The sequence below is a fragment of the Haemorhous mexicanus genome, chromosome 1 (genome assembly GCF_027477595.1).
Source record: "Haemorhous mexicanus isolate bHaeMex1 chromosome 1, bHaeMex1.pri, whole genome shotgun sequence".
NCBI classification, from domain to species: Eukaryota; Metazoa; Chordata; class Aves; order Passeriformes; family Fringillidae; genus Haemorhous; species Haemorhous mexicanus.
The window spans coordinates 127,861,506-127,884,067 of record NC_082341.1 but is presented as its reverse complement, the minus strand read 5'-3'; the positions used below and the strand labels follow the sequence as shown (position 1 = coordinate 127,884,067).

Genomic DNA, 22,562 nt, shown 5'->3' with positions numbered 1-22,562 from the left:
GTCTCTCCCGCTTTCTCTCTCCCTAAAAATAGTACCTATCGGGAGGGGGGGGCGGGGGGAGGAAAAAAAAAAAAGGCACTACGGGATGTTAACAGTTTAGAAGGAACCCGGGGATCGCCACGTAGATAGGAAAAATCGAAGAAGGTTAATTCCGGGAGGCAGCAGCAGCAGGTTTGTGGGATGTGATAAGAGCGGAGCGCAGCGCGGGCTGGGGGCGGCAGGCGAGGGGGACCCGGGCGGCCGCGGTGCGGTGCGGGGCTCCCGGCGGGCGGCGGGCGGCTCCGGCGGCGCGGCCCGGCCCGGCCCGGCCCGGCTCCCGCTCCCACTCCCCTCTCTCCTCCCTCTCTCGCTCAGCTGATCGCCCCCGAAGAGTCTCGCCTAACCTCTCAGCTCCTCTCTTCTGGTCTCGGTGGACCCCCCGCCCACCTCCTCCGAACTTCTCCTGCAGGCACCGTTACATATTTTGGGTTTTTTCGAGCCTCCTGTTGAAACCACAAAAAGCTCTTGATAGTGACGTTACATTTCAAAGAAAGGGAAGGGGGGAAAAAAACCCTCAAAAACCCCTCAGCCTTTTCTGTCCTTTACCATCTCCAACCTTAGCCCTGAGGAAAACTTGTTGGCCTGGGCGAGACGGAGCTGATGGGGGCCAGAGCCCGACACTGACCGTTCTTTAATAGACAAAGAAATCGTAGCCCAAACCGGGCTCTGTTACACCACGTCTCCCCGTCAAGCTCATTTCACTCCCTAAATCTGCGCTGCGGACACACAGGGGCACAAGGATCTGCATAATTACAGACATAGCCGCTCCCCTCTTTAATAAACCGACATAATTCCCTAATAAGCGTTCCCTTCCCCCACCTTCTCCTCTCCCCAGACCCCAACCCAAGGGAAAGGGGATCCATGTCTTTTTACTGCGTTCCCTAAGTCTATAGATGAGCTCAGTTTGAAACGAGGTATTACAAGATTTCAGTGTTACAGACCCTTTATCTGAGCTACAGACACTTTCAGATCCCCAGCCCCCACCTCCTCTTCTTTTTGTTGTCTCTTCTCCTCCCGGGGGCTATTTGACAAAGGCAGTGTGTTAACTAACATTTTTGTTTAACTCAGCAACTTCTTTTCAAAACATACTTAAACCTGATAGCAATCTCTTGTACTTTTTTCTTTCTTTTCTTTTTTTTTTTTTTCCCCGAGATGAAATTGACTCTGAACCCAAAGCGTTTGGCTATTATTAATAATTTCTTTCTTTGCAGGTATCATATATACAAATCTTTTGTTAATTTACAACGCTCTTCCCGGCCACCCCCCCGCCCCCCGCAAAACATTCCACTACACACTTAAAACGGGAGGGGGCGAGTGGGGGGGGGGAGGCGAGGAGAAAAGGGAGGAGGGAAAGAAAACAAAAATCCCCACTCTGATTCCTGGAAAGTTTTGTTCGAAAAAGAAATAAAACAACAATAACAGACTGCATTTCAATTCTGCCTTCACTGCCCCAGATTTGGCATTCACCTACTGAAAGTGCGTCTAACGAGCAGTGACCTTAGAGAAAAATCACAGCCGAATAGTATAGACATCTCGCTGAGATTTTGAGCTAAATAGTGCCGATCCCGATTGGCTTTTTCTTCTTGTTGTTATTTTGGCTGGAGCCGTTCAAAAACGCGCACTCGGACATTACTATAAATAAAAGCCTTCCAGGTCTAAGTCTGCTGCCGGCGTTTCCTCCGGAGCCTTAACAGCCCTTTTTCAGCTCCTTTCTTGGGCAGATCGCGGGGATTAAATGCCCTGAACCTGAGCTCCTGGCCTTGGATGGGAAGGGAAAGAAAAAGGGAGAGGGAGAGAGAGAAAGGAGAGGGTGAAGGAGCCAGGCGCCCTCTGGGCTTTCAGAGGTCAGCGCTTTGACAGTGCTCTGACCTCCCTCCCCTCCCGGCAACCACCCCAGTGTTTATAAACAAAAACAGTCAGGACTAGCCCCAAACAATAGCAATTCACCAACTTCACAGGCACTTCACCAGCTCTTATGCAAATAAAGGAAAACGACCGCTTACCACCGCTCCCCCCCATCCCCTCCAGAAAGCCCAAGAGCATATTTCCAGCAGTGATATATCCAAGGGAAAAATTTTACATTCTATCCTGGAAAAGGACAAAAAGGGACTTCAGAAATAAAACGGTTCTGGTAGAAAGGCAGACAAAAAGGAGAAAAAGCCAATAAAACTACCGATCTTACTGCAGAAAGAGGAAAGTTATGAAATATTTATACCTAAATCCAGCAATCCACACTGCCAATAAAATAGGAATCTTTGTTGTGTAGACAATATGCTAAACTACCTCTGCGACAAACAGCGATTATAAAGCAACCAGAAAAAGTTATTTTCGCCCAAGGAGCCAAGTTTTCAAAGAAAACGTGTGGATTTTACAGCTAAATAAAAGCCACCACCTCTGTGTTATCCGTAAAAACTACACATAAATTAAAAGCACCGTTAAAAGAAGAAAAAAAAAAAACCTTCCAGCAAGCAAGCAGCACATCTGATCTGACTTACAAAAAAAAAAAAAAGTATAATTAAAACCATCTTTAATTACAAAAAGCAGCAAGCAAAAACTAATGAATCAATGATTTCTCCCCAAAATATTGTCCGCCAAGGTATAGAAATGACAGTTCTATAGTCCTGCATTAAAGCATAACTGAAACCCCACAATTCAAGAATTGATTACGCTAGAAGAAAAAAAAAAAAGTAAAAGAAAAACAAAGGTCCTAATGATTTTCAAACTTTTGTTTAAAAAATGATGAAAATCAGGAAAGGTTGGAGGAAAAGTTAAAGGAAATATACCTCAAGAGAAAAAAGACCATCTCCTTTTCTTCTTTGTCTATCAGTCTCCAGTTAAAGCATATGGAAAATGTTTTCAAAATGCCTAGATTTGGCACATTGTCATTGCAAAGAGAGGAGCGCAGTGATGCTGTTATAGAAAATGGGAAATAAATTCAGGATTGGGTGCTGCCTCCTTCAATGCGGATTTATCTAAGTTTAATTTAATATTCCGCAATCACTGTATGATCGCATATAATTCACCAAGATTTTTAGGGGCTTTGCCTAAATATGTTGACCACAGGCACAAAGTAATTTCATCAGATTATTTCCTTCTTTTATTTGTGTTTATTTTTCTCATTAGAAACACTTTAAATTGCAATTGTAAATAGTAGAAATGATGGAATATTAGGTTTGGGGTGAACAAACGCTCAGAGAAGGCATTAGCTTTATTAAAATCATTCAGAACGTAAAATCAAAAAGCACAAAATGGTTGTTTGTAAAACACTAAACCTTTAATCGATTTATTGGCATTCCAATCGATTAGATAAACGGAAATCTATAGTAAACATAAAAGCATTTAAAATATTTTTCTCTCATTTATAAACAAAACTTTTCTTTTCAGTAGAAAAAAAATTATTATCAAACGACTAACAGGAAATTCTTCAGATATCAAATTACGATAATAAAATTATTTCCACATGGAAAGGGATAATGACAATGATGATAGTAATTATAATAATGAATAATTCAACAGCCCTTTGACATATATGGAAGAGCTTGGTTCAAAAACAGCTTTTGAAGGGGGCTACTTTTAGGGGATTTTTTAAATAAAATTGAAATTTGAGGCTGAAATGCTTAGATTAAGTGACAGTTTAGGTGCATGTGGTAAAATTGCGTTAATTTTTTTCCTGCAGTTTTTAAGGCAGAACTGTTCTCTTTGACATCACCCCTTAAATTAAGTTACCTCTTAATAGTGGTAAATAAGTATGTAAATGCATAAGCCACCCCTGAATTTAGGGGGGGGAAATTTTGTCTCCACACCAGGGCGATGGGAATGGGGACCTTTTACCTTGCAATTTAAACAATTTGCCTAGCTGGCAGAGTACCTTCCAGATTACAGAAAAATTGTGCAAGCAATAATGTATTTGACCACTTAAGTGAAAGAACACAATTTATTTAGGGGTGGAGGGTGGGGAACTGCAAGCCGGAGAAATGCAGCAATCAGCTTGTGGCATTCTGGCTGCGCGAAGAGGAAGTGTTGCTGTAACGGGTATTATGTTTATTTGATAAAGAAAATCAATGAAAGTGGCTGTAAAGTAGTTAGTGAGGCGTGTGTTTGGGACTCGGGTTGAATAGTGACTCCAGCGGTCTGGTCGATGAGCTCTAAGAGCTCTGGAAATCTAACCTAACCCTCCGAGTGAGCTCTCTCTCACTCACTGCTGCACCTTCCCCAGGCTGGGAGACTTCAGCCCTTGTCTCCTCCCTCCGTCTCCTTCCCTCTCCCCACATCCCTCCCTCTGTCCCTCCTTCCCTCTCTCCTAGTTTTCCGCTCCTGCTTTCCTTCCCATCCGCTCCAACTGTTCCCTCTCCCAGGTATATTTGTTCCCCTCAACCTCTCTCATTCTCTTTCTCACTTCCATTCTGTCGCCCCATCTCTGCCGTAGCTGTTTCCTCCCGGTCCAGATGGTTCTCTAAGTTTTCCTGTACTTTTGAAACCTTTCCCCTTCTTTAATTCTCTTCCTCTCCTCTCGGGTATAAGTATTCCTAAGTCTTCTTCCAGCCTTTTTCCTATCTGTCTTCACCAGCCAGATTTATCTCTTATTTTGGATTGGTTCCTCCGGACATGTGCTATATTAGTAATTATCCCTACTCATTTCCCTTTCACACACCCATGCTGAAGGGATGAGCACACCACGCTCTTTCCACAGCTGAAATATTTTAGACATTGGCTAATCTTCAGTGGTGCTTTACTTTAGACCTTCTGCAACTATTACGCCCTTTTCTCCCGCTATTCTTCATTCCCTCCAATTTACAACAGAAATGTTTCTCCTCCTTCTTTTCATTTCCTACTTTACAATTTCCTTTGGGGTTTCTAAATAGTAGTATGTCCTTTGCATTTCCCTACCCCCATCTCCTTCACTGTCTCACTTCAGCTATTTTGTTTACCCGGTTGCTTAGAGGAATATTTCTTTCCTTAACAAGTTTATCTCCCTGTCTTTCAGTCTCAGCCTATTAAAAAAAAAAAAAAAAAAAAAAAAAAAAAAAAAAAAAAAGGAGAGAGAGAGAGAGAGAGAGACGGAGAGAGTGGAAAAAAAAGTTCATCTCTTTTCAGCGAACTAACTTGGTTTCAAACTTCTGGTTTGGATTATGTGTCATTATCTATTTTCCCTTATCGTATCCCCCGCTGCCCTCCCCACCCCTTGGTCGCTAATAACATCTTTAGTGTGGTCAATGTTAAATATGGCAGATCTCTGAAAAATGCCTCCTCTCCAGCTCTCTGCTGGAATTCATTACCCGCCCCACTCTTCCCATCGCCCCGTGCCTGCGGAGGCCGGCGCGGCCGGTGCGTGGAGCCCCGCGGAGCCTCCGGAGCGGCCGCGGGGATGCGGAGCGGCCGCTTCTCTCCGCCGCCGGGCAGCGCCCCCGAGCCGCGCACGCTGCGGCGGCGCCGGCGGCCGCGCGGGACCGGCCACGGGCGCTGCGCTCCGTCGGGCCCCGCGCCCGCCGCGGGAGCAGCGACGCCTCCGGCGGGGGCGGCCCGGGCGGGCGGCCCGGCGGGGCGGGGGCGGGGGCGCGGCCCCTGGGGCCGGCAGGTGCGCGGAACCCGCTCCGCGCCCCGCGCCGGAGGGCGCCGGATGCCCCGCGTTGTGTGCGCCCCGCCGGCCGCGGCAGCATCCCCTCCGCGGGAGGTGCCCGGCTTTCCCAGCCAGTCTACCTGCCCTTGTTTGTCTGGGGCAGGGGATGGGGTTTGGAGTCTGGCTCTTCTTGCTATTTTCTTTTTTCCTCCTTTCCCCCCCACTACTTTTTTTTTTTTTTTTTAAATCCCTTTTCCCTTGCTGGGTCCTGATTGTCTGGAGTGGGATCTAGATGAGGGATCCCCCCTGGCGAAGTCACTCATGTGCTGCTGGCTGTGACACATGCTACGTGTGTCGCCTTTGTATGGTTCTGGTTGGGCCACATGCACTTAGCCTGCAGTTTAAGGATTTGCTTTCGTGTGTGTAGTGAGTGCTGGAATAAAACAGGATTTCAAAGGGTACCACTAGAGTTGACATTTCAGGCCTGCTCTGGGTTTTATATAAACCTTAACCAGAGGAAACGATTGTTCCAGGTTAAATGGCTCTAAACTTTCCTTTGTTTCATTAATTGGGATCTTCTGTTTAGTTCTTGTGACAATTCTTTTAAAGAAGCCGGAGGAATAAATCTAATTCATTAATTTCTTCCATACTGACCGAAAGGTTTTCGCTGTTTTACACATGGCTGGGTTTATGTTTAGACTTACTTCTTGTCTTTAGGTTACACACATGAAGTGAACAGAGGGGGCTTGGTCCTGCCAGTCCCTTCTCGAGTGAGTAAAACATAGGTCTGTCTTGTTAGAAAATCTCACTGCCATCAGGGCCTCTGTTTGGTGTGATATCTGATAAAATTATTTTACCTATTCCAGGCCCCCATAAGGCTACCCAAAAAAAATGTCATATAACTCTGATTTTCTAAAACCATGCTATATGTTTTTTAGCTAAGCCTCTTACTAGAGGCTTTAACTTACTTTCTTCTTTACTTAAATGTGCTTGAGGGAGGAATGATAGCTTTTACATTAAATGTTTCGTAGTACTGATAGAGGCACAAATGGAAATTAATATTTTTCACAGTTTCAGAGAAAATACAATGCACAAACAAGGCAAACAATATGATCCAGAAGTCCTATTAATTAAACCCCAATATAGGAGTGTACATTTTGCAAATATTTGCCTGGAAACTTCGACTCTTAAATTCTGTCAATATCTCCATCATCTCTGAAATTATTGCTCACCTATATCCACAGTGACCCCAAATTGTCAGAGAGAAAGCCTGCCAGTTGTAAATCCACATGGGGCTACAACAGGATTGCAATTTATTATAAAGCAGAAATGTTACTGAAGGCAAAATTGGTGCCTATTCCCAAGTCCACACCTGAAAGGAACACATTTTCCAGAAATAAAGATGTTACAGAGGATTGTTTAATAATTTTTTTTTCATGAGATAGCATCATCATATTAGGTAGACTATATTTTTTCTGGATTTTAACCAACTGCAAATGTTTTTTAAAAAATTGTTTAAAAATAACAGGGACAACTGTAATTCAATACCACCTTGAAAAGATTAAAATATTTACTTAGGCTGCAGACTTTGTGCATGACAGTACATTATAGAATAGTCAGAATAGAGAGATACTTTTTCCTTCTTTCCCCAAAAGGATCTAGCTTGGTATAATATTCTTGCTTCCCGCTGGAATGATGCTAATGAGTGCAAAAAATATTCTTGATGTAATGTAAAAGAGGAAATGAAGGACTGTTATAAAACTAAATTTAAAAGTATGTTTTATTACTCTGAAAAACAAATACAGAATAATGTATTTTGCAGGGAGATCTTATATACCATGTGGAAAGAGCTTATTTTAAACAAGTGTGTCTGTACATTCCTTCAGGTAAAAGTGTGCACGCTGTCGGTAAAATCATAGGATTTTTGATCTATATTTCTACTTATTTTTACAAAAAAAGTTTGTAATATAAGATATGCATAAACAAATTCAAAGAGAATCTGAAATTTATTCATAAAGAAAATTAAAAAAATTAAAATGCTACTGATTATAAAGAAGTGTTTTTAAAACTCCTAATTCCTAAACTAAACTTGTGAATCTAAAAAGGTGCTGACCTGTATACACAATGTACACAACTTTCCCCTTTCAATTCATTTCTAGTGTCAGGAGGAACTAAAGTGAACACAAGAGAAAGATTTCACTCTTTTTCTCCTTAAGCTCCTTTAAAATTATCTCTTCATAGAGACATCCTGAGAAATTAGAAGTACCTTAGGAATCAGTATTTCCACCAAATAATTATTTTGAAAATAATATATGTGCCATTTTCCTTTGGTTTTTTTCAGTAGATAATTGTGAGTATTGTCATCAGTAAAAAGGGAATACAAATTAAGACTTAAACATGTTATATGGCAACAAATAGATGCCTCTATATTTACAGTAAAAAACTTTTTTTTTTTTTAAATAAGAAGCCTTCATAAATTATTAAATCACACTTGATCAAGTTAACAATGGAGTTAACTACAAGCAGGTAAAATGCTGTTTTCTGCATAAGATTCATACCTGAACCCCTCAGACACTTCATATCTGTATTCTACGTATTTTTTCATTAACATAACATTATTCAAACTTTTATTTTGAGACTGTTATAGTGAGTAAAACGTGTTTATCTGTGTGTTTGTGTTCACCAACACACAGAATCAACTGATCTGTTCCTGTTTCATACAAAAATACTTGTGTATAGTTATATATTTAGAAGCGTACGAAGGTCTGCTCAGTGTTTGGTTTTGGCACAGTAATTAAGGTGTCAGGATTCAGATATGCTTTAGTGCTGAACATTCAAAATTTAGCATTAGAGCCCCTGGTTCATCTACAACAGGATGGATACTGTGTTTATAGAGTTCATTTTTGACCTTACCTGAGTAAGTACTTTAAGTTAAAGTATGAGATGCACCTAGAGGGGTAATACATTGAGTTTAATAGGAAGACAGTTAATAACCTTTTTTCATCCTCATGCACTATCAATCATGGCTGTCACCAGTCTGCTGAATCAAAGCAAAAGTGTTCTTCACAGATGACTGATTAGAAACGCAAAATCACAAGATCCATCTTCATGGTCACTTTTATTATAGTCATTTTTAAACTGACAGCAACCTGCTCAGTTTCAGCAGACTGGGCATCACAAATAGTGTCACTCAGTGCAGCTAAGCATGAGAAGATGTTGGCTGGATTATACTTAAAAATAATTAGGCCCAAAGCCTTTTGTGGAAGCAAGAAAAAGGATTTTTGTGGTTCTAGCCCCATCTTTTCAACACCAGCAGCAGCCTATGCTTTTACAGTAGGCTACTATTGGAAATATTTTCATCCTTCCACTTCAAGTGAATGAATCAGTTTTGGTGGCCCTTGGATACTTTTTGTTAGTAATGTGACCAGTGAGTTTTGATAGAAGCCCCTGTAAGCAGAGGTTTAATATTGCATGCTGCTATTTGTACAGGGCTGTGATGAACCGTTGGTTTCCAGCCTTCTGAGGAATATTACAAAAGCTAATTACCTTGTTAACTAGATTTGTTTCAATAACACTGTCTCCTGTTCAAATAAACTGGCGAACAGTTCAACAGTTTAAGGTTATTTATAAATTGGATGGGCTTCAGCAAAATTAAAATGAAAATGGTGTAGGTGAGAGGGGGAGGGAGAGAAAGGGAGAGAAGGAACATTGGTACTGCAAGTTGTGATCTGTTCTTCTGTGCTTCTGGAATATGATGAAATCTAATGTAAGTAAAGGTATTAAGTAATGCTGAAAAATGGAAGCTGGTTTGTTTAGAGGTTTTTTGTTTGATTAGTTTTTGGTTTTTTTTAAGAAATAGAAATTGCTATTGCCTCTAAAGGGCGCTTTTCCTGTGTGAAAACTAAGATTGGTGCCTTAATGTAAATAAAATCCTTTCCCTCTACTTAACGCTGCTTAACATAGTAAGAAAATAATAGATTCTGATTTGGAATTTTGATTCAAGGACTGTTGGAGTGAGAAGACAGCCAAGACTAATTTTTAAATTAGGGGAAATCCAAATAGGCCTCCCTCAAAACTCTTCAAAATCTTTACTGGTTTTTAAAATTTAAATTCCACTTCATCTTGTGAACACAAAATAACATATTGCACCAGATGAGCATCGTTTCAGAATTATCTTTAGAATTGCAGTGAAATTGTGCATCTGGTTTGCCACTAAACTTTAACCCCCAAAAGGTAGTCTTATTAGTAAGCCTGATTTGTGTAGTTGTGATTCCTTTAATACAGCTCATAGGACTCTAAGCTCTGTATATCTAAAACTTTCCTTTAAAACAGGTTTGGTAACTATGAGGGATTTCAGTGGGCTGCAGTGTCCGACCTTTCTTGCAGTGCCCCTTCCCATCCCTCCCTCTCAAACTGGAGGGCAGGACTTTGGTCAAGTAGGGCTCTTCCAAAAGGAAATGCTCTTCATTTCCACCCTCAGACCTCAGTCTTGCTTTTAGCACCTGGCTATAAACACACACACACACACACACACACACACACACACACACACAGAGTCAGTGGTGAGTGACTCACACTCAGTGGTGATGAAATGTTTGCCTACACAGGCACGCAAACACACACAAAGAACATCCTACATACGTGTTTTTAACGCTGGCACACAATCACTGCTGCCTGGAGATGTGGGCTGAAACATGAATACCAAGCCAATCGTGTCAGGAGAATATCTTTATTTAAAGTAGCTTTAATAGTTTTGTAATATTTACAGGTACTATAGAGACTGAAGAAGGAAAGCAGGAAGCAAATGTCCAATTGAGATTCACATGCTCTGCAAACAGTTTGATTCCCCTCTTTGCCCCACTTAATGCTTATCTTAAGGATATAATTAGCATTGATAATATGGTCCCATACAGAAACTCCATGTTTTTTGAAGTGGTTTTAACATGCATCTCTATTTTCTGATGAAAAATTGGCACACTAATGCTGACTGACATCTGTCTAAAAATCAGAGGCTAAGTATGTCTGAATTTAAATTTCTGAGCATTAATCAAAACTTAATCAAGCAAAGAAACTAGCAATGTCTACTTATAAATAATATAATCATATTTTAATAATTATGCTTTCAGGGGGAAGACAATAATTTTCCCTACTAGATATTTTAAATTCTATATTCTAGACATAAATTGCTAAGCAAAGTTGGCTGTAAATTATTCCTGTGCACATTTCTGTGTAGTAAGAATATATTCTAAAGAAATCCTGAGATCTGGAAGTATAACTATCTGCATTAAAAAAAAACAAACTATGGGCTACAAATGCTTTCTAGTTTCAGGTACAAAAGTTGTTCTTTCTCCTAGATATTAAATAATTCTAATCTTCTTCCTTAGTTTGTTTGCTACCCAGTTATCATTTTAAGACAGCATGGAAAAGGTGATCACTATAGCTTAATTTAAGCACATAGTAAATCCATGCATCTCAAAAAGTGACCTTAAAAGGATGAGGAATGGTAAGAAATTTTGTGGGATTTTTTTCCTTTCACAATGAAAGGAGACACAGGTAATAATTACTAAGATATTTTTATTACCTTGAGAAAACAGCCACATCAAACTGACTTTGTAAACTTTTGGAATGCATATGTTGTTTTACTCTATATGCTGCATCTTCCACAGAATGTATTGTTTATTGTATGATTATTTCCTGTCAGTATACTTGCTTATCCGGAATATTTATTAGATATTAGTATATAGAACACAGTTAACTTTAAAAATGGTCAGATTTTTAGAAATTAACTTTGAATGAACTATTTTATCATCTACAATTCTATCTATCAATCCTTAGAAGACATGACTGAAGTAAGTACTAACTTAGTATGGAGGAAATGTTGCAGTAGAACAATTATAACATGTTTAAGTACTGAAAGCATATAAATATTTTGTAATATTTGCCAAGATGTGATTTATATAGTAAATTAGTAAAGGAATTTCTATCTAATTTAGTGATTACTAATGTAATTGGTGGGAAAAAAAGACTTAATGTGTAGGCACATGCACGGAAAACAGCAGCTGAAATACAGCATAACTTTCATCTTAAAAAAGCAGATCTACCCAAATAGGCCAAAGAGTACCTGGAAGGTTTCTCTTCCCAAGTACACTTATCATAAGCATAAATAGACCCATCAAAAGTACCCATCAAATCCTCCAACAGCAAAGCAGAGCACTGCAGACAAGAACACTAGGAATTCTCATACCACACCTGCCTTTTTGCTGCTTGAATATGCAGCTATTTCTGTCCTCACTGCTTTTTAATTTTTTTTTTCCTTTGGTTTCTGAAATGTTCCTTGTAGAAACTTAAAAGGAGGAAAAAGCTTTTCTGTGAGCATCAGGTTGCAATAAATGTGTGTATGTGAGAGAGAGTGTGTGTGCATACAAAGATGTATCAGGAAGGCCAGACTGGTCATCTTTCAGCATCTGTCTCCTACCTGGGGCTCAGAACCTCAGCTTTCAAGGGTATAGAAAGGGAACAGAGGTCATGCAAAACATTTCTATTTATATATTCAAATTACCAGTATTTAGGATGAAGATACAGTCTGATAACAATACTCCCAGTTGCTCACTAGGCAGACAATTTTTACCTTCTCTCAAAAGGTATCGGTATCGGTACCTCTGTATATCAGTAAGTCCAGATGATTGCTCATCAGGACTTAAAAAGGATTCTGCATTTTTCCTCTGCGCTTTCTAAAATATTGACCACATAATGTTAAATGGGGATTTCTTTCTGTTGTATTTTCATTCATTTTTTTTATCCTTATAGTCCCGGACCTCTTTTTATTTTCTGCCACCTGCAAAATATAATAGCCACAAATCCTTGCAGGTTGTCTTTGTATTTATGCTTTATAAGACCCGCACTTTATAGGAAAGATGTAAATATTTCTTTGCCAAATATGCCAAAACCAAGTATTTTTCTTCCAGCAATTAGAAACAATACTTATTTACTATTTAGAAACAATATTTATTTACTACTGCTGAAGGATGCACATAGAAGTTTTAATATAAACATCAAAGATATGCTGAATACAGTAAAACAAGTGTGCCTATTACAGATTGAAAACAAGAAAAGAGCTGTCTTATTTCTCAAGTAACATATTTAGGGATAACCACATATATTTTATTTTTCGTCTGTCTTTTATCTGTAGTCTAAATCACAGTTTAGATCATAGTCTGTTAGGCTAAAAGGAAAAGATTATTTTTGTGTAAATGCCCATCTAGGATTTTGGAACCCTGCTGTGGAATGCAAAAGGGGTAAAAAAATCCCCCAAATTTCTTTGACTAGTTTAGGTGCTACAGTAGCGATTTTTTTTTTTTTTAATATTTGATCTTTCTCTGTAGCTGTATTTAGACCCTGTTTTCATTTTTGTAAAGTACAGGTTTTTCTTTTTTGTAAGCTGTTCTCCCATAGTGCATCTTAGTTTAATTCATTCTTAGCAAAAGAAACACCCAGGTTCAATCTGGAGACCTCCTTCCAACATAATTTAGCTAGACCTTTTCTTAGTAAAGGTTTTCTGGTTTTCATTTTCACTTCATATTCTCAAATAAAAGATCCTTTGTTGTCTACCATTTGATTGGACTTAATGAAAAACACTCCATTTTAACTTAACAGTATTTCCCTTTGAATTTATTATATTTAAGAACACTGTCAAAAATCAAGCATTTAATCTCAGGTTTTTATACTTAAAATTATATTGCTATCATATGGTTCAATGAGGTGATGTAGAAAATGTATTGAATAGATTTCAAAAAGAAAAGTGAAAAACTAGCCTCATTTTAATATGAAACTAAATACTATGGCTAATGTGCAGATTGGGTATGGTAGTTGACTTTAAAGACTAACATGTGACAGGGTGCCAACAGCTGAATTGTGCAGTATTGACTAAATGAGGTTCACTGATTTGTATTGAGGCTAATATCTTCTTTAAACAATTCCGTGTAAATTGTGCGTATAAAGTCATTGGAAGCTATTTCTCAGGACAGCCTCGCTGGCTAGCTACCTGCTGGAGTGAGGAAGATAATCAATAGAAAGAAATAGAGCTGAGCATGAGACTAGGAAGCTTCAGAGCAGTTAGTGCTGATAAAAGTAGATGATGTCAATATTTGGGAATAACACAACTCTAGGATAACAGACAAAAGAGAAGTGCATATGTTGTAGAGTGTTCAAACAGGGGCAGAATTAATGCATAAGTGGCAGATGTTGCCCCAGGCTGCAAAAAGACATTATTTATTCCAGCTATTGTTAAATTCCTAGCTATACACCACTGCTCTATATAGTATATTAAAATTATATCTGGCAATGACGGAGCTGGAATATTTTTTACATGAGTCAAAATTCTCAGATATAAAGAAGCTGATGCACTCTGTTGACACTGAGCATTTGCCACATATCTCCTTGACCTCATAAGGACAAGCCTGTGTCAGAACAGAATCCTGCAAAAACAGTGCTCAGTGGTCTCAAATTAAATGAATATTTAGAACTAATATTTAAAAGAGTAACAAACCCAAAATGTAATGGCAAATTTTACCAGAAATCAATTCTTTGCTGGTAAAGATGACATCCTTGAGTCCACCCTCTTCCCCCTCCCTTTCTCTTGTGTTTAAGGATTATTGAAACAAAAATATTCCCAATGCTCATTCAAATTTATAATATGGTGAATGTTTTTAGCCACGGTGTCTTTATTGGTAGTGAAATATTGGTATATTTTTGCTAATTTAATAGTAGAAATCAGTTTTCCTCTTGCTGTCAGGCGATGAATTTTTGTTCTTCTATGCTGATCTCTCTGTTGATGTATTATGACATAGTCTGTCAACATGAACAGATACGTGAAAGGGAGATTGGGTGACTGAGACATGCAACCTGAATATGGCTCCTCTTCAATTTTGAGTGTATTATCATGTTTGGATACAGTCAGTAGAAATGTATGATATTTTTTTTTCCTCTAAAGAAAGCTATTATTTTGATGTAATTTAAGCAAAAGCAAAACAGGTGGACTATGACAAGGTTCTAAAAGAAGAATGAATGCGCTAACTCCAAAACAGATGCACGTGAACTTAAAAAACTTTCACTTCTAAGTTATAGCCCTTTAAACCTAGCATTTGCAAAACACAAAAGTTTTTGTGTAAGAAGAACCAATCCAGGCTTATCTGATTATTAAATGTTGCTATCTTTTCTTAAAAAAAATTAAATAATTCCACAAGCTTTACATGGTTTGTTGTCACAGATGTTTTTATTGTTTGGTGTTAGATATCTGGATTACATCAAGTAGGTGATTACTATGTCAGCTAAAAAGGTCAAGTTCCCTACTTTTTATTTCAAACCATCATAAAGAAACCTTTCTATAATGACACACTTGTCTATACTGTAGATCTCCCTCTACTCATTTTAAAAAAAGCTTCTATCTGATACATTGCTTAAGATGAGAGAATTTCATTTTTTGATAGTTATTAGTGTCAATATTCATGCTTAAGAGAAATACCTGTGTACTGAAATAATTATTTTTTTCAAAGCAAATTTCTTATTAAAAGATCATATTTTATCATAAAAATTCACAATTTATTGCAATAAAAGTTGTTATGATTAGAGTAATGCGCCATAAAGACCTTCTTAGATTTTTTTTTCAGGTTGCTATTCTTTAGTTGTCTGATGTGGCATCATTCTATCTTAAAATTACAGAATTCATAAGGTTGCTCTCTAATACTTAACTCTAAGGAAATCTTCATTTCAAATAAGCATGCATTTTGATTTGGGACATAGTCAAAAATCTTTAAAGATATATACATCAACTAATTTGTTAATCTTGTGCCACTTTTAGCATTTGTCACACATATAGACCAGGAAATTGGCTCCATCTCATTCTAGCTCTGTGTTGAATTAAAAACCTCTACTGCAAAGAAGAGCATGATGTGAGGAAAGAATAAATTTAGTTCTTTCCTTAGTAATGCACATATATTTCCATACATTTCACATCCTAAGGGAGCCTGTGAACGCATTCAATAAATACAAAACTGTAATTCCAGGAAAAGAGAATTTTTATATTATAAATTTCACATAGTACTTTGTTCTTAAAAGATCTGAAATTACAAACGTCATTATGTTTTTTATTCTTTTACAAAATACAGAATATAGAAAAAAAAATGGAAAGGCATTGAATTTTAGGGTCATGAGTATTTCTGAGGGTATTAGTTGACTTGGAACAAAAAATATATATTCTACAACTGCACTTGTAAATTAAGAAAATGGTGTCCAGCCCAACTAGTTCAACCTTACATATACTGAAATCAAAATCATATATGTAAGCATTTATATCAAACTATTGCCTATCTTCACCTTATATATTAAGGTCAGTGAAAAGAGCAGTTTATGGATAAAGGGCAATAATAAAGGGGTAGCCTTTAAACATGATTAGTTGGTGTCTATTAAAGATGTGTTAAAATGAAATATATACTGCAGGTGAAGGAAATTACTAACTCCTTCTAGGATGATGAACTTACTATATGTGTATTTCACTATACCTCTAAAATATTTGTGAATTTGACTGCATTCTGAGGAGACAGAGCAATGTGGTAGATTTATGAGGGTCTGACGGAAACAGGGCTAGGAAAGATTATGGCATACTTGTTTAGAAAAACTGAGAACTGAAGGTTCCTGATTTACACTGACATATATCTAGATGAAACTATAGTTTGCAAATTGCCTAGAGGAGTTATCTTTTATTAAGTGTTTGATGGGTACAAAAGTGTACACCTATCTATTCTATAACAGTCTAGGAATACCAACACAATATTTGTAAATGCAATTTTAATATTTTTAGATTTTCTTAAATATTTTCATTTTTATGGTCAACTCACCCAACCCTGTGCTGAGCTCCCGTGGCTACCTAACAAGCCATATGGTTAGAATTTTGTTGCATTATTTTGAATTCTTGAGATAGCATTGTGCTGAAATGTTCTCTGCACTGCAGGAGTAGGAGAGATCAAACCACAGCTTAGGCACTTTTTACCTTTTTCAACAGCTTACCAACATATTTGACTCTTTCTGCATCTTAACCATTAGAAAAAGGTGTTAAAAACCCCAACGTTCACAATTAATGCATTTCCAAAGGCTTTCAAGTTCGTGGCTACATTGTGATGCCATTACATATGTCTAGTTTCAAATTAGGCAAGGAGTAACAGACAAAGCATGCAGTTTTACCAAGCTAAGATTTCTTGCAAGAGAGTCCTGAAAGATGGGTAAGTTTTTGACTCAGATCAACTTGTTTTATTCTGACTGATACAAGGTAGATGACTTGTCTAGGAGGAGGTGGGGGGAAGGTTGGCTTTGCACTATAATTTTGGGTACATTAACTTCCTCTTCCTTGAGGAGATGCTACTCTTTAATCTTATTTTAAATCATTATTATCATAGGGAAAATCTGTATTAGTCACTACAATCCTACTTTCCTAATTAATATTTTATTAATGCAATTAAAATTTGTGTTTACCGATGCTTTAGCAACAAAATGATGAATTTAATATCAGTTTAACAATGGATGATGATATGCACCCCAGTTCTGTCAGCATTTTTTCAAGCCAGGTGAATGCATTATACAAATATTAGGCACTATTTCACATAACAATCTACCTATTTAATGGGAAGTTTTGTCATACAACCGCTTGTATGTACAGTTGGTCACCAATTATGTATATAAATTTTTTTTCCACAAAAATGTGGAAACAGGAGTAAAATATTTTAAAGAGTTCACAGGCTTTTAATAATGACATACTAAGCACTATCTGTTAGTGTAAGCTTTTGATCAGCAACAGAGAAGATAAAGTTTATGACCAGACAACTATTTATACTTTCATTATATGTTCTGTGCATTGATAGATTTAAAAAAGTTTTTCTAGTGTTGTAGCATTGTATGAAGAGCTGTACATTTGTGATAAGCCACATGCCCTGACCCATTTTCATCAGTAACTTGCATGGTTTTCTTAAATCATTAACTTATCAGATCTGGGTAGGGATGTCTGGATCCTTCTGGGTGTTTGTATAGTGCCTAGCATAATATAATGTGTACTGGAATATAAGGAAATAATTGGCACTTGTTAGTTATAAGCAGCACTTGTTAGCATAGGCTTTCTAGCATGCCAACAAGCAATTAACCTCAGCATCAGTCAATCACCTTTTCCTAGTTAACTCGCATTACACTTTGAGGACAGCTGCCATCTTCTTGTGGAAAAATACATGTAACTGTGCCCCTGACTGTCATGCGAGTTTCAGACCAGTGTAACTTCATTCTATCCCAAAGAGTTAGAGCTTTCTAAATAGTAGGGTAATCAAGAAAATTATTTTTCTTCCATGACTGTAAATTAGGAGTAAGTGCACTAATTCATTGGTGCTGCATCTGTTTAAAACTGTGGCACCGAAATTGGAATCAATCTTTTCTTTCTGCCCCTAAGAGGTGAAAGTGTAGTACTGTACCTAAGTCAATCAATGCAATGATGTTGCTTAGCAATGTAAATGCAAAAGAGTAGAACGCTGATGCCAAGAAATTTGCACCCACATATTGCACCTGTCAGTAAATGGGAGTTTGCATTGCAACTGCTCTGCAGTGTGGAATTAATGCCCTAATTAGAGACTTCTTCATCTCCATTAGGTATGCCTGACAAGACAATATGGTGAGGTTTTTTATCAGCTCGTCATTCCTATGGGTGGCAGGAGTAACTGGTTTTGTTCGTTTTTACTCTTTTTGTTTGTTTGTTTGTTGTTTTTTTTTAAGATATAGCAAACACTTTAAATCAATTTTTGATGGGAATCGATGACCAGAAGAGAGTTTCTGTGTGCTATTTGTGTAGAAGAGAGAGGTTGACGGTGGGTTAATAAAACTGTTTTTTCCCATTTCCCTACACGTAAGCGTGATTTTCTTGGAAGAAAGGTATGGAAGAACTGAACTGTGATTTAAAGCACATCATTTTATTTCAATAGCAGGAAGCAACTTCCATAAATGACAACTTTTTTTCTTTTGATAACTCCAGTAAAATACAGAGATGGCACCTGTATGAAGCATTATTTTTAGAAAGAGGGACTGGGACACTTCTTCTCCCTTGACTATCAAAATGACATATAAATATCATTTCTTTTACTTTTTCTGTGAGTTTTGTGACTTGTGCCTTGGTGTGTGACTGCGATGTGCTTTTTTTGTTGACAGATGTGAATAAGGTATAGAGTACTAAATAAAAGCATGCCTGGTCCAAATAGGCAGCAATATGCAGTGCAACTTAAAGGAAAACAAACAAAAAAATCCAAACCAAACCAAAAAACCCCAACCAATAACAAAAACTCCTCACAAAAGAAAGAAAGAAATCAAGAAAGTAAAACCCAACAAACCACAAAAAAAAAAAAAAAAAAAAAAAAGAGATTCACTGTAGACTTATTTCTTCCTGGTCAATACAGTAGGGAATAAACTGAAAAATATGGAGTATTTTTCCACTGAGTGGTGAAAACAAAAGAAGGACAGAGTTGAGGCCTGTAAGGTATTTTAATTTAAGAGTTTTACATATTCTATTCTGAATAAGTCTTTCAATTATGAATTGCAGTCTATCCAGCTCAGGTGAGAAAACCATAGAATAGGAGTTCCTTTTTTGTTTTACAGAAGTTTAGTTATTATTGCTTAACATTTTCTGTGTTTTGCTGACAGAAATTCTTTGGGGAATGTTTAAAGAATGGGCTTTTTAATGGATTTCTTTGGGGTATTCTTTTCAAAAAGTCACTGTTGAAATCATCCTGAGGCATATTTGGATCTTAAGTCACTTTATACTGTACTAAGTCACCATGTAAAGCTCCTACTAGTAGCTGGGAATTACCTTAGTGATATTAGCCACTTTTCAAATATAAAATCATCTATTGGTGAAAAAGTTCTATGCTAGCAAAATATAACTAAGTTTACCTTGTTTGTTGATAATATGTTTTCTTCTAACTGTATCTTTGTTATCTATAACTTCAATTTTCATCCTGCCTAAGCTTCTGATCACTGTATTTGGTACCAGAATTTACAATCCCAGAGCAATTCCTACCCTGTTTGATGAGTCACATATTTAAATTTGTTGGGTACACCCTGACTGAGTTGAGTAAGGAGTGGCCCTACAAGCAGCTTCACTGGCAGCTCTGAAGGAGCAGTAACCTCCATCTGGGCTGTGACATCAAGCTAGAACAGACTGAAACTGCTTCCTTTAGCAGCTGGCACTGTTATGCTAGAAAGCATAGCCAGGCTGTACTTATACAAAGTATAAACCCATGCCAATGCAGGAACACAGGATACTGCAGAATCATGAAGAAAACATTTCTTTTTTAAATGTTACATAAACCTCATGGTACAACTGTGGTAGAATAGGAAGCTATGGGAAGCTATTTTTCATGTGTAACTATTATATGCCTCAGGAGAGCAAAATGTTTTTGACCATATTTCTGCTTAAACTATTAAGGACACTACTGGAAAAGTTCTTAAAAGGAAACTGGATTATTTGGATTAAAATATTTTTTAGCAGTCTGATAATTATGTAAGAACATGAAGAAATGTGAAGGGAAGTAGAACCATGTAAAGCAGAAGGGAGTGTACTCACTGGTAAAAATGAGGTGAGAAAATGTTATGTTTTGGTATAAAACATGTTTCCTGGTAGTACTTTTGCTGAAATCAGCATTATGAAGCAGACCTATGATGATAATTAGTTATGTAAACCCATAATACAAACTTGTAGTGTGTTGCAAGCCTGGTAAATTTGTTAACTTTGTTTTTTTTTAGACTAACTGGTGATTTCACTCATATTTAAAATTATAGATACAGGGAGAATAGGACAATTCTTTCTTTGTTTTGACTCAATAACTGTTCTTTTTGCCTGGTGAGTTAGAGAATCATTTTGGCCATTTAACTTGTATCTGTAGCATGTTCATGTAGTGCAACATAGTTTTGCCTCTTGGTTATTAAGACCAGCCATAAAAATCCATTTTAAATGGTGACTTAAGAAATGTATCCTTGTCAATAAACATGAATTTGTAGCCTTAGTCATCTTTGATGACTAAAATATATGGTTGCAAAACATGAAATGGTATTAATTATTCAGTCTAAGTGCTCTATTCTGATACTTTTTTGTACTTAACACACACATTTTCTTTTCCTAGGTATGTTTTTAGTGCTGAAATGGACACACTAATTGTGAACCACGTGGTAAGGAGCTCCTTCTAAAATATGCAGTAGCACATTTACTGGAATTTAACAGGCTGTGTACTTGAAAGCCTCTCTTGCCTGTAATCATGTGAGCAAGCCCTGCAAGCCTCAGTGCCAGCTCAAGATGCAGCACAGCAGCCCTGGAACAGCAGCCCTGGAACAGCAGCCCTGGAACAGCCCCCACCACTGGGCAAGGGACAGAGAGGAGGTGGTGACCTGCAGCGGGAGGAGAGACCTCGCTTACCACGATCTGCTCACGGTTTTGCTTCTGGCAACTAACATTTCCATTTTCCTCAAAGCTTCTACACCTGTGTCATCAGACAAAGCCCCACGAGTGGTGGCAGAGCAAGCTGTAGCCTTCATTTTCAAGTTCGAAGAGAAAAAATTATTTACATGTCAAAATCCCAGAACTGGCAGTCCAGAGGTCACTCTTTGTTGGCCACTGCTATGAACCATTAAGGCTTTCCAAAGCTCTAAAAGAAATGGGACCCAGTCTGGGGCAGAAAAATCTCATTGTTTCAAATTTGCATTGTTTCAAATTCTATTTCATTGTATTATCTGATTTTTGTCCTACTAGAGGAACATGAAAGATGGGATGTTTCTATCATTGCTTGCATGAATGACTACTTGACTGTCAGAGCTTGCAGGACAAATCTTTGACCCTTCTTAAGCCTGTTTTAAACTGAAAGAAATGATCTTTTAATTGATTAGGACTTTAGGCTATTTGTAAAGGAAAATTATTGATTAATGCAATGAATTTTACTGTTTTATCAGCCTTCCACCTCAGTATTTATATATATCTTTGGGTACAAATTTGGGTAAATGTTTAACTATGTGTTTTAATGTTGCCCTGCCTTTTTTTTTTTTTCCTTTTTTCCTTTCCTGTTTGAGACAGGCTTTTCTAAATCAAACCCTTGAATTTAGTGACAATTAGTACAATTTCCAGACATATCAGCAAGAGTTTCTGTACTAAGTGTGGGAACATAGATGTTAAGAGGAAGCACAAGTAATGAGTTTTTTTTCCCATTCACAAAGGAAACACTAAGACATCAAGGTTATTCAACAGAAATTAATAAATGCAGCCTGGAAAGTTATTATTTTTTCAAACTGTGACAGGATCTCTGAAATAATAAAGATAACATACAACAAAAACCTGGAGAAATTGTCTAATTTTTTAAAAAATAATAGGAAACAAAAAAAATGGCATTTCACAGTGAAGAAAATCTTCAGGCAGGGGAAAAAAGATTTGTTTGGCAGAGTGTTAGAGTAGCTTGAAAGAAAAATCCAGGGCCTGTTCTTTGCTGCTACTTCAGAAGTGTGTTGGGCATTTAATCTTAGTTGCCCTCTCTGCAACTAGAAGATGATAATGCCCTTTTTGCAGTGTTGTACAGTCTCTAGAAGTTTCACAATGAAAGGGAGAAGTGCTTCATAGACTATTTAAAATTGCCTGTTGGACCTCATGTTTTTAAAATAAAAGTTTAGACTGCACATCCTGGAGGAGATGGGTCTCTAGGGCAGTGCAGGCAATGCTCAAGTGGAGTATTTTTTTGTTTTGCTTTTTTTTTTGTTGTTTTATTTTTAAACTGTTTAATAGACTGATTTTTGATATCCTCTCTGGAAAATGAAGGTCTCTGGAGACATAGAAATGAGGTTTGTTGGGAATAAAAGGGGCTTCTTTAGGAGATCCCATCATCATCAGAATTCTGTCATCATCACAAAAACT

At 37.6% G+C, this 22,562-nt stretch overlaps 1 long non-coding RNA gene across 1 annotated transcript; it reads left to right on the top strand.

Moving 5' to 3' along the window:
• Window positions 1-76: 76 nt before the first annotated feature.
• On the top strand, window positions 77-21,991 carry LOC132332281 (uncharacterized). Its single transcript, XR_009487868.1, has 2 exons — window positions 77-171; window positions 20,794-21,991. It is a non-coding gene; the product is annotated as an uncharacterized LOC132332281 (long non-coding RNA).
• Window positions 21,992-22,562: the final 571 nt, after the last annotated feature.